Below are 14,415 nucleotides of genomic sequence, written 5' to 3'. Positions count from 1 at the left end.
ACTTAATACTATTCCAGACACTGTTCTAGATGCTAGGGATACAATAGTACAAAAACAGATAAGCAAGCAAATGAACAATGAAAGAAACAGGTTTCTTTCCTCTAGGGGCTTGCATTTTTGTGGAGAGGATCAATAGTAAACAGAGTAAGCACATTAAATAAATAGTGAATCATTGGCCAGAAGTGTTTTGGAACATAGTAATCGAATAATGATTACAGTACCAACTCTCCCTTTGCATATTCCTAGGCCAAAATATAGATGTGAACAAGAAAGGAGAGAAGAGAGTGCATAATTCTGAACTGGTTGGCAACAGGGATGGATAAAAGGAAAGGTCTTTAAAGGTTACAGAATAAACCACAATGTCATGAAGTCACTTGCAGAGCAGGAAGGGGATGTTATTTGCATATCAGCATGCCAGCATCTCTGTCATTTCTGAAGCAATAAAGGTACTGATGCGAGGATGTGACAATGAATCCCGCTTCCCTTCCCTTAGGGACAGCACAGCACACTTGATTTACTGCTTCAAAGAGGAGTTTTGCTTTACTTTCATAATAAAACCAAAGTTTATGGAATTACACATCTAGATGGTTAAAGTTTGCTAAATTATCAATTACACAGCCCAGGATTCTGAATTTAATGGACTGTTACTGTAGGTTCATTAGGGTAGGACTAATTTCCACTATGTTATAATCTATGCCTCTAATTTCAAAATAATAGAAACTCCTGGAAAGTGTTATTGAACTTTTAAAGCATTATCTGCCATTGAAATATGAACTTCTAATGCATAATTTCCATGGCTGTGGAACCAATCAGCCTTACTGAATTACCATTAACCCTCACATGCCAATTAAATACTAATGTGACCCCAAGGCAACTTCAGCTAAAGTTTTTTTTTTCTTTCTTTCTATAGACTTCATGCTTCCTAGCTTTTAAGCTTCTCTATTCTTCTGCTAATTATCTGAAATGTTATTAATTTCAAGCTTAAAACTCATAGAACTTCTTCAAAGTATCTCAACAATGACAGTGGAGTTGAAGTTAAAAATATAATTAAGAGATTGAGAAAGAGATTCTAATGGTTAATTTCCAAACTTCTAGACCTCAGCACATACACCATTCTCTTTTTTGGTTGAATTATTTTTCTTATTGTCATAAATCATTTGTAAACTGTAAAACTACGATCTTTTGAAAAAAATTGGGAAGTAATCACCATTAATAAGCAAAGACATTACTGTCATCTAAAAACTGATCATTTGGCACTTTTATATAGAAAATCTGCACAGTGATCGAATTTATTACCTGTTCAGTGGAACTCTCATGCCACCCTGCCCTGGCACCTCTGAAGTGGAACAATACTGGTGGCCCTGAAGTACAGCTTTCACTCTTCTGTACAGGTTCTGAGAACCAGGGAATGTAAAGATGACATCAGTTACATATACTTCTTTTGGAAAGAGAAAAATATAGGATAGTCAGATATTCCATCTAATTTATATAAGAAAGAGACACAACAGTGAAATGGGATATTCCTTTTAAGTGTTAGAGAAGGCATATCATTCAAATTAATTAATTATGATTATATTTGTTTAAAGTATCATTTTTAAACATAATTAATAGTCTGTAATGGCTGAAACCAAGTTTTATGGATTTAGTTTGATTTTCCTCTTGTGTGCATAATAAAATAATTTGACACATCCATCTCAATTAATGACTTCAGGAAAAAATAAATAATCTCATCTATGAAGTGTATTTCGTTTTTATCATCCTGTCCAGTTAATATGATGAGAATATGATCACTAAGTCCTAATAATACCTAATCACTTTAAGCACAATACTTTGACCTAAAGAAGGAAAACAAACAAAAACATAATAATTATGTCAAATCAGACTGATTGTTTTCTCCAAAACATATTTTTAACAGTGCAAATCAATCATCATTTTCAATTTGCTAGTTAAACCTTAGCTTCTTTGCTTGCTTGTTTGTTTTTGATTGACACATAATTATACATATTAATGAGGTAGAATGTGCTGTTTGTTTGTTTGTTTAGTGCCTAGGATTGAACTGAGGGATCTGAACATACTAGGCAAGTGCTCTGCCATTAATCTTGATCCCCAGCCCCAACGTGATATTTTGATTCATGTACATGTAGGCAATAATCAAATTAGGGTAATTAGCATGACACACATACTCCAATGTTTATTACTACAGTGTTCACAATAACCAAGATGTGGAATCATCCTGAAAGTCCATCACTGGATATGGTATATATTCACAATGGAATACTTTGATACTTTGAAGCCACAAAAATCATAAATTTCTGTCATCTGTGATAACACAGATGGATCTGGAAGACACTATATTAAGTGAAATAAGTCAAATACAGAAAGACAAACCTTGAATAATTTCTACTGTTAAAACGTCTTTTCACTTCCAGGTAGACATGGCCTCAACATATGAACATGGTATTCATTAACCAGCCATTCTTTTTGCAAAGTTTCATTCAATAAGCATGAATTCATCAGTAATGTCTAAGAACAAGGTTCTTGGATCCATTCAGGAGTCTATCCCTTGCTGGAACGGTGATATCGAGCAATGGACTAACTTATTTTCCTAACTCATAACATGGGGAAAATAAAAATACTTATTTCATTGTGTTTCTATCAATACTAAATAAAATAATGCCAAGAAAAACTGTTCTTTTGACACTCACCCTCTGCTATCTATTCCGATTATTTTCTTTATTTCTCTAAATGGGTAAACTCTTATCATTATTTCTGGTTTGTTTTGCTTTCCTATTTGCACTACTTAAAATTTACTTCTTTCCTTCTATGAAATCATATTTAACAATTCAGTTCAAAGTTTCTTATCTCTGTTATAAAGCTTTTATGGTCCCACCTCCTGTCCTCATCCTCCCAATAGGTAGATTCATCCCTGTCACTTTTTATATCCTGAGTGTATTGCTGAGTTTTCTGTTACAGCAACCATAAATGTGTGTTTTGCTTTCAGTCTTATATTATATTTTATATTTAAGTCTTATATTATATTTTATGTTATATTTCAGTCTTATATTCTTCATTAAATATTAATTTAGAAATATTTTTATTCATATTTTATTCTAAGGGGAGTGTCAGAAATATAATTAATGGTGCAATAATTAAGTTCAAAATGGGTGATATTATGAATAAATTCATGTATGTTTATACCATGATATAAATATAAATAATGATATAAATATCATTATTATGGCTATCAGTTATGTGCAAGAGCCAATGAGTGCCCAGATAACTTACTATGTACAATTCCTAGGCTAGGTACCTCCCCCAAAATATATATATATTATATAAACCACCCAAAATTGTTTTATTATCCAAGAAACAAATATTTGAAAATCAGGAACAGCTTTTTTATAAAAATGACAACTTACATTGGTAATGAAGGGTGCCATAATTTAAAGCTGTAAGACCTGAGAGAGAGAGGGAAAACAAGCATTATACAGTTTAAAATACATACAAATTATATTTATATATACATATAAACCTTGCATATATAATATAGATCATAATTATGTAATTGTATAATGATATAAAATATATGTAGATGTCATATTACAGACTTAATTGTGTTCTCCAAATTCTTATTTGGAAGTAAGAGCACTCAAGAGAAAGTTAAAATGAGGACATCAGAGTGGATCCAAATTTAACATGATTCTTGTCCTTTTAAGAAGAGGATCTTAGGACATTGAGGGAGACACCAGGAATGGGCACACAGAGAAAAAGCCATACAAGGACAAGATAAAGGTGCCATCTGCAAGCAAAGAGAGACAATCCAGAGAACACACCAGCCAGCATGTTGATATTGGGCTCCTATCCTCTAGAACTATGAGAAAATATGTTCCCATTAAGATACCCATGGCAGCCCTAGAACATTAGCACTATTGTTGTCTATCTATAATACCTACATATTCATGTCTATCTGTATTTTTTGTTTGCATTAATGTAACAAGCCAAACTGGTTTTAAAATCTAAATACCATTACAATACATACAACCAAAAAGCACGGTCATCTGCTTACCCTGGATTTCTGTTCCCCAGAGACAACCAATTTCAGTTCTTTCAGCTGCTTCCTCTTACTTTTTCTTACTATTTCCAAAGAGCATGTTTATAATATTATTACATTATTTTTATATTTGATTTAGATATTATTAAATTTCTATCATGTAAGATGGAAATTTGCATTTCCTTTATCTTCCCTTCATCCTACGAGGGTATATTTCTTGTAATGTGGTTAAATATGCCATGTTAACCTGTTTCTAACTGAAGCAACATAATTCTCAGATCAGTTGTGGAGGTCTAATACACCAAGTATAAATCCAGTGATACCTCCATCCTAGGAGACTGAGAAAAATCCTCTTGAGCCTGAAGAGGCTATTTCCATAATATATTCCTATGAGACAGATAGTTATCTTGAAGAAGGAATTTTTTTTTCTCTTATTTTCTTTATAGTCCTTATTGGTTTCCAACCTATAACGCTAGTCAGATACTAGCATGTTTTAGGAGATCAATTAAAATGTTAAAGCTACAAGAGAACAGTAAAAATTTTTAAAAAATTATAAAATCTTTCTAAATTGTATCAACACAAATCTGGGTTCAATGTGGGAATGCATTTTAAGATACTAAATCAGGAAGTGAAAAAAAATAACAACAGATCAGACTGTATATCTTAACATAGGTAGGTGCACTTATCTAAGAGTCTTGATATAATGTACTGTTTAAAGCAATTGATAGACTATTTTGCTGTTAATAGACATTTAGAGAAGCTTATTACGTATCAAGTTTCAAAGTCTCTACAAATAATGCACATGACTGTTTCAGTGACTGACACCTAGACTTATTGGTGTCTTATTCTAAATAAGACTGAAATACCAGATAGTTTGGGGTGTCATGCAAAGAAAGAATCCAAAGTGCAAGGAAATAGATGTATTGTTGTGGGTAAATATTTCCATATACCCACCCTCTATGTCTTGAGAAAGTTCATAAGAAAGTCTCTACATGGAGACTGTCTAAATATATTGATGGGAGTAAGCACAGAAACTCTGAAACATGTCATAAAGGCTAATTGCCATAGACCATCAGACAATGGGAAAGACTGCTAATGAATCTTACATTTATTTTTTTGTAGCAATGCTGTAAACACTAAAGAGGCGGTTGAAATAATAAATACATATTTATTCTATGTGGCACCAGAACGTTCTGAACTAAGCAAATCTTTGGTGGTTTTTTACTGATAATAGTGTCTTCACAGTGAATGTCATGGCTGCCCAGAAAGTTCCTACTTGATTCTTGGAACAGGAAATATTATATGTGTACCCAGTTCAGATTTGAGCCACCACAATATCCATGGCCTGATAATTCCCAAACCAGTATCAAATCATAGAATTCATGTCATTTGAAGTCGTCTGGATAGACTTTAGTAAAGAAACTGATAATGTTATAAAAATATACACAAATTTTCTTCTTAGCCCTTCCTGATAGCAAATATGAAAGGTTACTGTTCTCCGGGTGAAGAAAAATACCCATACTATTTCTGAGTGATTAGACACTGATTCTGAGGTAGTGATAATTCATGGGATACACAATATCACAGTGAAGCACAAGTAAAATGTGATCTTGTGGGTATCTGAGGAAAATGGATATACTCAATAATTACCAAAATTCTTACCTCAGTGTCTTTACTAATAGAGTTAGAGATTCAAGGACAAGAAAGTGTCACTTGGGAGCCCTAAAATTTTATTCTCCTTAAAATAACAAATCAAAAATAATACTATTTTCTGGGGGGACCAATATAGACTTGAAAAATAGAAAAGGCATGCTTGCCACTTAACTTACCTGTTGAGTTGTACTAAAGACAATATACCCTGGAGATTGACAGTTGGTTATTAGGAATGTAAACAAAAGTTAATTGCAATATTGCCTTGTCTTAGTCAGTGAGGTAACGTGGACTAGATAGTTTCAAACAACTGAAATACAAGGTCTTACAGTTTGGAAGTGGAAATATCCAAGATCAGGGTGGCAACATGGTCAATGTTTTCATCAGCTTTTACACTGCTGTGACTGAATGACCCAACTAGCACAACTGTAGAGGAGGAAGAGGGTATTTATTTGAGGGCTCACTGTTCCTCAGGACTCCAGGTGAGACAGGAACAACATGATGGAAGAGTGTGGCAGAGGGAAGCAGCTTACATGGTTATCAGGAAGCAGAGAGAGAGAGAGAGAGAGAGAGAGAGAGATACTCCACTCTTCAGATAGAAATATATACACCAAAGCCACACCCCAATTCCCCGCCTGCTCCAGCCACACCATACTGCTTCAGTTAATACTCAGTTAATCCCTATCAAGGGTTTAATTCACTGATTGGGTTGACTATAACAACCCAATAATTTCTCCTCCAAACCTTCTTGTATTGTCTCACATGTGAGCTTTTGGGGGACACCTCACAGCCAAACCCTAACAGTCAAGTACTGGTAAAGGCTTTTTTTCTGGGTTGTAGACAGCCAATTTCTGATATTCTTACCTAAAGGAAATGAGAGTGAGAGCACCCCCTGGGTTCTCATTTAGGAGGGCAGTGCTCCCACTAATGAGGGCACTTATCTTGACAACCTAAATTACCAAAGGCCCCACCTCCTAACATAATCACACTGGGGTTAGGATTTCTTATTGTTGTTGTTTTAATGATACTTGTTAGGCGCCTAATTTAGGCACTTTTTGTTTTTTTTTTATTGTTTTATACATAATTGTGTGATTTGTTGTTATGTTTTGATACATTCACACTATATTGGGATTAGGATTTCAATATCTGGATTTTGGGGTATACAAACATTCAGTAAAGGGCTTATCTGTTCTTTTGTCTCTTTGGTAAAGGAAATCAACACAGGCCTTTGTCTCTGTGTTAGGTTTAGGGTTCCCAAGTAACACTTTGTGCTACCATAAGTAAAGAACAGCAGGAGCAATTTTCACTCAGTCAACAAAGAGGGCTTTGCATTTTAATTCATATGCTTTAGAGCTTAACAAATTATCTGTATCTGTGTCATAAATTGGTCCTACAGAACCAGAAACTAGACTTTAAATGGATGGCAAATTGGGATCTCTTGATTAAATTCAACCTGGTTTTCTATGGCCTATGATCTAAGATTGGCTTTTACATTTGTAAAGTGTTACATACACACCCACCCTCCTCCCCACAGAATATGTGGCATGATCTGAATGTATATCTCTAAGTCTAAAATATGTGTTATTCTGTGCTTTGGAGAAAAAGTTTGCCAACCCCTATTCTATTAAATCAATAAAATCATACTACTAAATCTAGCAAGTAGGAATTGACAGTAGTTTGGATAAACACTAATACAACTTTGTGCCAGACATGTAATATAAAACACATGAATAAATGAGTATGACTTCTTTGTGAAATTTCAGTCTTCCCAGTATTTTAGAACATTTGGAATTTTTTTTTCCTCACAAGTGAAATAGTCTCACTAGAACTAACAAAGAGGGGCTGGGGATGTGGCTCAAGCGGTAGCATGCTCACCTGGCATGTGTGGGGCGCTGGGTTCAATCCTCAGCACCACATTAAAAAATTAAATAAATACATAAAAAGATGTTGTGTCCACCAAAAACTAAAAAGTAAATATTAAAAAATTCTCTCTCTCTGAAAAAAAAAAAAACTAACAAAGATGTACAATTGGGTCCTTTTGGATATTTTGAGAAAACATTGGAGAATCTAACTCATTAAGTGATCCCAATAGCTACTAGCTTTGAGCAGTCTAAGAGAAAGAAAATGTTCTCCATCTATGTCAAGTTACAGTGTTACCAGCTTTGAACTTGGCCCTTATGAATCAGAAAATCCAGTTAGTCAAGGCTTTGTGGAACACTGGAATACCTTATGGAATTAGTGACACTTGTAAGAGCAGGGACCAATAAAACTTCTTATTTTTTTATAAGTAAAGTATTATTAGAATACAGTCATGCTCATTCACCTATATATCATCTTTGGCTGCTTTTATGACACAATGTTTGAAGTGAGTAACTGAGGTCATCTAGGCCATCTGCCGTTAAAATTTTTCTACAGTTGGGATAAGTGCATCACAGAGGATTTCCCTAAAATTTAAAGAAATATATTTGCCAAATACCAGTCTTCTGAAAAACAAGTTTTGACTTACTTCTGGTCCCTGATAGAAATTAAGTGACTGAACTCAGGTGACCAAGTTGCCTAAATTGTCTAGAATTTATTGGATGCCATTAGAATCTTTGGCCTTAGTCAGTTCCAGCTAGTCTTATGATGGACCCAACTGTTCAGATGTAGCTGGCCTTATGGAGAGTAAACTTTATGTGGTAAGGCTAGAATGTTTCCCGAATGGGACGCTAATAGTACCAATATATGCAGCTGTTAAAGTGAATATATGTATTTTCGGAGTAAGTTGAAATGGATAACTTGAAGTAGCGAACCTGAGAATTATATTAATATAATTAGTAAATATGTACCCCTCTTTTTATAAATATAAACTTAGAGTCTTGGTATAAAAGAGAAGTTATAAAATATCAGTAGTTAAAAACTGTGAAGGGTCTAAGATTTTATTCTACCTATATGCTAATAAGTTGGACCCCACAGCTTAAAGACTCTTGGGTTACAGAACAAGAATTTTATTACTCACAGTTCAACAAATAGCATGAGTTTAAAGATTTGGGCAATGCTGCAATTTGTATTGTGAATGGCCCCCACAGGCTCGGGTATTCAAGGTTTGGGTTCCAGCTGGTGATGCTTTAGGGGATGGGTCCTAGTTGGAAGAGATAGATCACTGACAGCTGGCTTTTGGGGGGTATATTTTGTCCCTGGACCGTTACTTTCCTTCTCTCTCCTTCTTTCTCCCTCTGTCTCCCTCTCCTCTCTGCTTCTTGGTTACCATAAGGTGAGGAGCCTTGTTCTGCCACACCCTCTTTGCCATGATGTTTTGCCTCACCACAAGCCCAAAGCAATGAGGTCAACTATGCACTGAAGCAAGAAATCGCGAGCTGAAATAAATTTTTCCTTCTTTAAGTTTTTATTTTAGTTTTTTACAATGATGGAAAGTTAATTAGCACAGGTGGGTTCTCCTTTCCCCAAAACTGAGTTCCATGGATTGACCCAGGTAGATAGGACACTTGCAGTTTTACATTACAGCTGTCGTAGACTAAATAATTGCACACCCCTCCTTAATATGTGGAAGCCTTAAACCCCCCATGTGTCTATATTTGGAGTTGGGGACTTCAAGGGACTAATTAGGGTTAAATGATCCTCTAAAGATTAGACTCTGATTCAATATGATTAGTGTAATTATAAGAAGAGAGAACTTGTACTCTCTCTTTCCAAATGCATGCACTGAAGAAAAGTTATGGGAATCCATAGAGATAGGTAGCTGCCTACAAGCCAAGAGAGAAGGACTCAGAATAAAACTTACCTTACCAGGTTCTTAATCTTGGAATTTCAGCCTCCAGAATTGTAAGGAAAAATATTGTTATTATTTAAGCCACCCAGTTTGTGGTGTTTTGTTAGAACACCTCAAAAAGATGAAGACAATAGCCGAGGAACACTAGTCTTGGGAAATCCCTACGTTGGGTAATGAGCTGCAAACAAACCTACTGAAAATTTGTCCCTCATGGAGACAGCAAAAAGGTTTCTGCTCAGGAGGAAGGTACTATTTACATATTCCAAGGGTTTTTGTGATACAAACATGAAGAGAGAGTCCAGAGAAAAGCTCTCACTGCCTCTGCTAGCAAGATGCACAAAAATGCAGGAGACCCTAGAGAACTCTTTCACAACTCACAAAAAGCATATATGAAAAGAGACTATGTGGCTGCATTCTTGTCATTCCAGGCTTTTCATGTCACTAGATGAATAGGTTAAAAATAGGTTTTGATGTTGGCTGCAGTGACTGATGTAGATTATTAAGAAAAACAGAGTTGTTACCATAAATTGAGATGGCAAAAGGGATGTTTGAAGCCCATGGGAGTACATTGATGTGCCTTCTAATCCTGCTGTATCTAGTGATAAAAGATAATGGAACATCTATAAGCAAGATTGCCATGGACTCAGGTCTCTCTGGAATGGTGATGTGAATAAAGAAAAAAATATTGCTTTCAGGTAAAAGCAACTTGCCAGCTGGGTAGGTAGGGGCAGAACTGACAGTGAAACACAAAATTGTAAATATCAACTATGGACTCAAGTTGCAGAAATTAAAACTAATAAATTTACTAATATTTTTATTCTCATTGTATGGAATATTGTCCCCTACCACCACACACACACCCTTTTATTTTTTATTGGATTGAACCCAGGAGTGCTTAACTACTGAACCACATCCCCAGCCCTTTTTCTATTTTATTTGACGGAAGTTCTTGCCAAGTTGCTGAGGCTGGCTTTGAACTCATAATTCTCCTGCCTGAGCCACCCAGGCCACACAAGCCTTGTCTTGGAACCTGACTTGTCCTTTATGCTTAACATACAATTCTTTTACTAGTTAAATAAGACATAGAGATAGTGATTAATGTAAATTAGACTTAAGTTGATTAGTAATTAATCAATTATATATTATCAAAACCTGGGAATCATCCAAAGAACTGAATTTAACCCTGGATGAAGTACTTGATAAGTTTTCACTGTTTCCCTCTTAGGGGGAGGTTGTAATTCCTTTTACAGAATGAGAGAGAAGGAGCTCATATTTTGTTTGGTTTAGAGATGAATATATGCAGTGAAGCTTTTTTGATGTTAAGTGGCCAAAGTTGGTATATAATGAGAGTCTGTCAGGTTTGTAGATGTTATTTGTAGAGAGTATGAATTCAGAGTCATATTCCTGAACTCTTTCATCACGGGAGTTAATGCAATATGTGTATTATATAAGACATGCATAATATCCACAGGAAGTAATCCTCCCAATTCTTCTTGGTGGTAGTAGCCTGGTTCTCTGTGATCTCAGGCTGCAGGCTGTTTACACTGTTCAATAAATGAATTTTTATTTAATCCATCTGTTTTCTTCCATACTGGCTAATATCCCCACCTTCAAAGACACATTAGTCAAAGTTTCCCAGACATTAAAACTGCAGCCACCATGGAAAGGAAGATGACGTTACCTGGTTGAAAAGGGTTAGAAAGAGGTCTAGGGGCCTGATGACTTTTTGACACCGATTTTCAACCAATACTCTTAAGTCTTGCCTGCTGCTCACTTCTACTCATTTCGAAGGTCCTCTCTGCTTCTGATTACTGAGCCATCCAGGGACCTTTGAAGTCACAGGGATGCTCTGGGCTCCCTGGACCTATTTTTCTTGAAAACTTACAGGGGTCAGCTTTCTCCCATTTTCTGTTCATCACCACTCATCAATTTGCATCCCAATACCCAAAATGCTGACTTTTCCTTATGGCTGGCTCCTCCCACCTTTGCTTTCTTCTTGTGAAATGATACCTATGAAAAATCTTGGTAGCCTTTTCAGTGAAATTTTGGGAGAAATATATTACTATGTTTAATAAGCTTCTGATTATCAGTATAATAAATGCTTGATGCTGCCTGCTGATAAGGTTGAGAGATATGGCAAGAGAAAATGGATTTTTTTAAAAAAATAAATATGAGTTAATTTGTATGTGAGGACTTCCTAGAGAGAGGACAACCAATGTGAAGAAATGTGAACATTTCATTATTTGTTTAAGAAATCGCCAACACATTTTGGAACACTAATGTCATTTGCTAGGCTGAGATCAATTCATCTTCCTTGAACAAAGTTCTTATTCAACAGCTTACATCAGAATCACCAGGGAGATTTTCAAAGCACATAAGACTATGTTCTACTGCAAAATCCTTGCATTGGAGTACCCATGGTCAGGCTAAACTGTAAGTTCAGGCACCAGTGACCAAAGGGAGGCAGATTAAAAGCTGCTGAACAAGGCTTTATTGAGATTTGCTCCAGGGGAGACCCTCCAGTCCAACAGAGCAGGTCCTGGGGAGTCGAACCCAGGCTCAGCTGGATTGGAATTTTATCAGACTTAGGGCAGGAAGGGAGGGCTTGGGACAAGAAAGGGAGGTTTTTAGGGTTCCTTGTCCTCCTGGGGTTGGTCGGAGGATCTTGCTGATCTCCATATCCTTCCAGCATCATTCAGGAGACCCTGCTGATTGACAGGTGGTTATCACTGCTTGTCTGTCAGCTCCTGATTGGTTTTTGTCTGGTGCTTTGTTCCTCTAGCCACCTCAAACTGACCTCACATAAACTATAATTTTTCAAAACATCACAAGCATACCTAATGTATAAGATTATCAAGAACCACTGAACTAGAGCAATTGAGGTCAGTGGAGGAAAACTTAGTGACATAATTTGAAAAACATTTTTATATCTAGTGCCCTGAAGACAAGGTAAGAGATCATTTATTAATTCAATAGATATTTTAAAGCAATCTTACTATATTCCCAGTCATCAATGAGCTCATTCTCTAATGAGGCATTATTACCCCCCTCAGTGTAAAATAATGAGGATGGTATTGCATGTAACAAAGTGACACATGTATTTTCTTGTAGGCCTGTGCTGTGTTCTTTCAGACTGACACCCAAAATACTAGATCAAAAACAGATACCAAATGCAGTAGAGAGCTGCCCAGTCTTTGGCCTGTCAATCAATCATCAGTCATCTTTGACCCATGGCAGAAGGCAGAAGGACACATAAGAATCTGCCCAGACGCAGTGTTCTTATAGCCTTCAGAGTGGCTATGTGACTTCCATGGTTCAGGATTGTCCTTCCAGTCTTGTCCATATTTAGACAATCACTGAAAATTTCAGCTAAAATCTATAGCCAAACTTATCTGAGAAGAATTTACTTCTGCTGTTTGTAGGGGCAGCTGAAGACTGTTGTCCTATCTGGTAATCTAGTAAGTGTCTACATTATCTGGAAAATTGTGATATTCATTCTGATTCACCCCATGCATACTTGGATAAATCAAAATCCCAGCTAACTCCTGAGGATATTTCTTTAAAGTAACAGTTTATATATCTGATAAAAATTATTAGGAGAAAAACTCAGTGTACCTTACCTGCTTTGGTCAGTGAGAGACCCAACAATTCCTCATACGCCCACAGTGTTTATGATGAGCCAGGCTTCTTCCCTAGGAGATCAGTTATATAAAATAACTTTGGGTGAAGAATCTGAATATTGATTTATTAATAATTTTGGTGTCCACATACTCCTTGGAATGGCTTTCATTTTCCTAATTTGAAAAAAAAATGAGAACCTAATTTGCAGGATCTTTATGGACCATTTCCCTATTTCTCCTTCCTGCTTCCTTTCTATACATGTCATTAACCACAGCTCTCAAGTAACTTTCCAACACTTATAACTTTATACATTCTCTTCTGTCTCTTTTTTTATTTTCTGGAGCGCCTCCTTAGGAAGTATTTTTCCTATGAACATTTGAATTTCTAGATTCTAACTGTAACTGGACTATCTCTAGTGTTTACTTCTTAAGTATATTTACCATGTTTTAATAGTCTAATATCTCCTATATGATATTTCTACCATTTTAGTCTTTGTCTTTGAACTGCTTTAATCTGAAGATCTCTCTATGTTATTTCATTCCCTCATTACTATTTTGAATATACCACTCTGATCACAGATTCCAACTATCTTGTTCAATAATTTCATGTATACTTGATGCCACTATTAAAAAACAATTAACAATATAAAAATTAATATTCATTATCTTGTTTTTTAATTTTTGACATCTATTTATTTATTTATTTATTTAGCAGTACTGGGATTTGAATCCAGGGTCTCACACATACCAGGTAATTATTATTATTATCATTTTAAAATCTTTTATTAACTTACTTTCAAAAATTGCATCAGACATTGCTTCTTTTCAAAGTCCAAAATTCACAGAGAACATAAGAAATTTCTTACATCAATTTTTGGATTTTCTTAGTATTCATTTTGACTAATGAAAGCTTTTAGTTGATAGAAGCGTGTCTTTCTTTTGCTCACATTCTTTGAGGAAAAAATGGGTGTTCGATTGTCCAGGTGCAGGTGTTCTGAAATCAATGCTGGCTCTTGCTCATGGAGTAAGGTATGTGATGATTGGGGTTTGTAGAACTCCAGTCTCTCTGGTCTCAAAAGGCCAAGTTTCCTTGTAGGAGTAGTACAACTGGTCTTCAATGCTGACAGAAAACTTCTGCCTTTACCATGATGTTTAACTGTTCTGTTCCATGTTTTACACGTAAACAAAAATATACTTCTGGCATCTTTATATTTTTTGACTATTTTTTCTTCATGAAAACTCAGCATAGCCAGATATGGTGGCACACCTGTGATCCCACTGAGAAGATTGAGGCAGGAGGATCACAAGATCAAGGCCAGCCTCAG

Source organism: Ictidomys tridecemlineatus, chromosome 13, assembly GCF_052094955.1.
Source record: "Ictidomys tridecemlineatus isolate mIctTri1 chromosome 13, mIctTri1.hap1, whole genome shotgun sequence".
NCBI lineage: Eukaryota > Metazoa > Chordata > Mammalia > Rodentia > Sciuridae > Ictidomys > Ictidomys tridecemlineatus.
This window is presented reverse-complemented; position numbering follows the sequence as displayed.